The sequence below is a fragment of the Puma concolor genome, chromosome A1 (assembly GCF_028749965.1).
Source record: "Puma concolor isolate L17-30 chromosome A1, mPumCon1.1.hap2, whole genome shotgun sequence".
Lineage (NCBI taxonomy): Eukaryota > Metazoa > Chordata > Mammalia > Carnivora > Felidae > Puma > Puma concolor.
In genome coordinates this window covers 156280946-156286117 of record NC_141667.1, presented here as the reverse complement: position 1 = coordinate 156286117, position 5172 = coordinate 156280946, and positions in this window count along the sequence as shown.

Below are 5172 nucleotides of genomic sequence, written 5' to 3'. Positions count from 1 at the left end.
GGGTAAAGAAGAGTTGGTATACATACACAATGAAATATTATTCAACAATAAAACATTAAAATCTTGCCATTTGCAATGACTTGGATGGAAGTAGACAGTATTATGCTAAGCAAAATATGGCAAAGGTCCCAGCAGAACCCAGAGAACAGCCACATTTGCTGGTGTTGGAAGAAGGACTTTTGTGGGGAATAAGCTTAGAAATTCCCTGGGCTTGCACCAATGGGTTAACATGGTATAAAGAATTACAAAGACATAAGACGCTCACATCCAAGTTTGGGTAAACGAGATTAGGCGAATAAGGATAGAGAAGGGAGGCTAAGGCCCTCAGAATAGAGAGGGGGGCAAAGGCCCCCAACACAAAGTATATGAGGTAAATAAGATTACGAATTGAGGGCAAAAGTGTCCCCCAATTTAGTACTATAGCAGAAAGCTGCTTTCACAGGAAGGAAGGACCAAATTAGGTAAATAGGTAAATAAGGCTATAGACTGCTGTTGTGGAGAGGAAGCTGCCCAGAGTGGAGCTCATTAACAAAGGAAAGATGTCTTGTTAACCCTGAGGTTACTTGCTCTGTCTTATACCCTAGGATAGCTAAGATAAATGGAGGTGGTGCCTCATGTTTGCTGTAAACAACCATGTGCCTGGCCACCTGGCACCAGGAATTTGTTTTGTATTAACCCAAACCCCTAAACCCGAATATTTTCAAGACCCCCTTTCCCTCATGTCCACGAGTTAATGTTCACAGTTTCATTGTCTCTTTGTACACATCCATCACCATGTTTGTAAGCCTTGTGATCCTAATAAAAATAGGACAAGGACCCTTATTTGGAGCTCTTGTTTTTTCCTGGACATTAGCCATCTCTCACATTTTAATCCTGCATCCTACCATCTTGCTAGATAAGAAAGAACTTTAGATCCAGAGTCTATGACAGACACTAAGGGTGAAGTATGTCTCCAGATGTATGTTGATTTACCATAATCCCTGAAACACTGCTGCTACACTATCCCACAAAATCTTTCTGGGGTGGGCTGATACCTGGCTATAGTCATCGGGCATCTGTAGCAGCATGATCCCAAGAAAGTCTCCTGGGGTGGGCTGACACCCAGGCATTGCTTAGCGAGTCCCTCCCCCAGAGGTTCAAAACGGTTCAAAGCCAACAGGCCCCAGAAGTGAGGGGTTTGGAAACACAGCCACGTCTGAGATAAAACTCAGGGGGGAGGTGCCACTTGGCAGGCTAATGACTTGGTCTCGGACAGCATAGAAGCAGAGAGTGGATGGAAGTCAGAGAAAAGGAGGGGTGTTTAATTGCCAGTCCATAAGAGAACAGAGTTCTGATACTAGAGACTAGGTAGCTGGGTGAGGCCATTTTCACCCCTCCTGCACATGTGCACACACGGGTACACACACCACAACCATCCACCCCAGTAAATTAGCAGGGCCATCTAGTGGAGACTGGAGGTGTTACACTAAGCCTTGTCCAACTGCGACAAAGGCACTCTAGTGGAACACAAGTTTTTCCGTGTGCTAAGCTTATAGACTATAAAGTGTTTCATAGTTTGACTTCTAGGGGAAATTGGATGCAATGTCAATTGTATTTTACTCTGTTTGCTGGCCCGTCTATTCATTTTTTTTTCCTTTTGCTTTTCTTTTACTATTCTTGAATACAGAAAGAGGAAAAAATATTTTTATTTTACATTTTTATAAAAGAAAGTTTTCTTTATTTTTTTCTGCTATATTCTTTTGTAATTTAAAAAAAATGTTTACTTTTGAAAGAGAGAGAGACAGAGTTCAAGTGAGGAAGGGACAGAGAAAGAGGGAGACACAAAATCTAAAGCAGTCTGCAGGCTCTGAGCTATAAGCAGAGCTGTCAGCACAGAGCCCCACTGGGGCTTGAACTAATGGACCAGGAGATCATGGCCTGAGCCAAAGTCAGAGCTTAACCAACTGAGCCACCCAAGAGCCCCTCTGAGCCACCCAGGTGTTCCTGTATTTTTTTAAATTATATTTTACTTTTATCATTTCATTTTATTCTGTTTTATTGAATTTTTGTTCAAAATTTCAAACATTTTCCTTTCTTTTCTTTCCTTTCCATTTATTCTCTATAGTATCAAGCTTAATACAACAACTAGTCCAAAAAAAACCTAGCATCTAGCATCCTGTATTTAATTTTGTGTGTGTGTGTTTTTTTTTTAATTTTTAAATATTTATTTATTTTTATTTTATTAGTTCTTTTCATCCTTCCAAATGACGAAATGAGGGAATTTACCACAAAAGAAAAAAACAGGAAGAAATGACAGCCAGGGACTTAATCAACACAGATATAAGCAAGATGTCTTAACCAGAATTTAGAATCACAATAATAAGAATACTAGCTTGGGTTGAAAGAAGCACATAATCCCTTTCTGCAGAGATATAAAGTAGTAAAATCTAGTCAGAATGGAATTAAAAATGTTATAACTGAGATGCAATCTTGAATGGTTGCCACACTGGCAATGATCAGTGAAGCAGACTAGCAAATCAGTGATATAGAGGACAAACTTATGGAGAATAATGAAGCTGAAAAAAAGAGGGAAACTAAGGCAAAAGATCATACTATAAGAATTAGAGAACTCAGTGACTCATTGAAAAGGAATAATATCCAAATCATAGGGGTCCCACAAAATGAAGAGAGAGAAAAATGGGTGAAAGATTTATGTGAACAAATAGTAGCAGAAAACATTCCTAACTTGGGGAAAGGCACACACATCAAAATCCAGGAAGCACAGAGAATTCCTGTTAGATTCACTAAAAATAGATCATCAGCAAGGCGTATCATAGTAAATTCACAAAATACACAGACAAGGAAAGAATCATGAAAGCAGCAAGGGGAAAGATGTCCTTAACCTACAAGGGAAGACAGATCAGGTTTGCAGCAGACCTATCCACAGAGACTTGGCAGGCCAGAAAGGAGTGTCAAGATATATTCAACGTGCTGAACTGGAAAAATAGGTGGCAAAGAATTCTTTATCCAACAAGGCAGTCATTCAATATAGAAGGAGAGATTAAAAGTTACCCATACAAACAAAACAAAAGGAGTTTGTGACCACAAAAGATCCCTGAAAGAAATTTTAAGGGGAACTCTCTGAGGAGAGAAAAGATAAAACAAAACAAAAAATACCAAACCAACAGACTAGAAAAGACAAAATAACACCACCAGAAACTCCAACTCTACAGGAAACATAATGGCAATAAATTCATGTCTTTCAGTACTCACTCTAAACATCAATGGACTAAATGCTCCAATCAAAGGACATAGGGTAACAGAATGGATAAGAAGACAAGATCCATTTATATGCTGTCTACAACGGACTCATTTTAGATGTAAAGACACCTTCATATTGAAAGTAAGGGGATGGAGAAACATCTATCATGCTAATAGTGGCCAAAAGAAAGACAGAGTAGCCATACTTATATAAGACAATCTATATTTTAAAATAAAGACTATAACAAGAGATGAAGAAGGGCATTATATCCTAATTAAGGGGCCTATCTACCAAGCAGACCTAACAATTGTAAACATTTATGGTCCCTACCTTGGAGGGAGAAAAATATATGAATCAATTAATCCCAAACATACAGAAACTCATTGATACAATAATAGTAGGGGATGTCAACACCCCACTTACAACAATGGACATATCGTCTAAGCAGAAAATCAGCAAGGAAACAATGGCTCTGAATTGCACAATGGACTGGATGGACTTAATAGATATATTCAAAACATTTCATCCTAAAGCAGCAGAATGCACATTCTTCCCCAGTGCACAAAGAACATTCACCAGAATAGAAGACATACTGGGACATAAATCAGCCCTCAAAAAATACAAAAAGGTCGAGATCATACAGTGCATATTTTCAGACCAGAATGCTATGAAGCTCAAAATCAACCACAAGAAAAAAATTTTGGAAATACAACAAATACTTACAGACTAATGAACATCCTACTTAAGAATGAATGTGTTCACCAACAAAAGAATATTATGAGCAATTATATGCCAATAAATTGGGCAATCTGGAAGAAATGGACATTTCCTAGAAACATATAAACTACCAAAACTGAAACAAGAAGAAATAGAAAATTTAAGCAGACCCATAACCAGTAAAGAAATTGGATTGGTAATCAAAATTCTACCAAAAAAAAAAAAAGAAAGAAAGAAAGAAAGAAAACAATAAGATTCCAAAGCTGGATGACTTTCTGGGAAAATTCTATCAAACATTTAAAGAAGAGTTAACACCTATCCTTTTGAAGTTGTTCCAAAAAAATAGAAATGGAAGGAAAACTTCCAAACTCATTCTATGAAGCCAGCATTACCTTGATTCCAAAACCAAACAAAGACCTCAGTAAAAAGATAACTACCCACCAATCTCCCTGATGAACATGGATGCAAAAATTCTCAAGAAGATACTAGTCAACTGGATCCCACAATACATTAAAAGAATTATTCACCACAACCAAGTGGGATTTATATCTGGGATGCAGGGTTGGTTCAATATATGAAAAACAATCAATGTGATATACCACATCAAAAAGAAAGGACAAGAACCACATGATCCTCTCAATAGATGCAGGGAAAGCATTTGACAACATATAGCATCCTTTCTTTTTTTTTTTTTTTTAATTTTTTAACGTTTATTTATTTTTGAGACAGAGAGAGACAGAGCATGAACGGGGGAGGGTCAGAGAGAGAGGGAGACACAGACTCTGAAACAGGCTCCAGGCTCTGAGCAGTCAGCACAGAGCCCGACGCAGAGCTCGAACTCACGGACCGCGAGATCGTGACCTGAGCCGAAGTTGGCCGCTTAACCGACTGAGCCACCCAGGCGCCCCTAGCATCCTTTCTTGATAATAACCCTCAAGAAAGTAGGGATAGAAGGATCATACCTCAAGATCATAAAAGTCATATATGAAAGACCCACCACTAACACAATCCTCAATAGGGCAAAAGTGAGAGTTTTCCCCTGAGGTCAGGAGCATGGCAGAGATGTCCACTCTCGCCACTGATATTCAACCTATTGAATAGCCACAGCAAAGACAAAGGAACAAAAGGCATCCAAATCGGCAAGGTGGGATTCAAACATTCACTCTTTGCAGAAGACATGATACTCTATATGGAAAACCTAAAAGATTCCATGA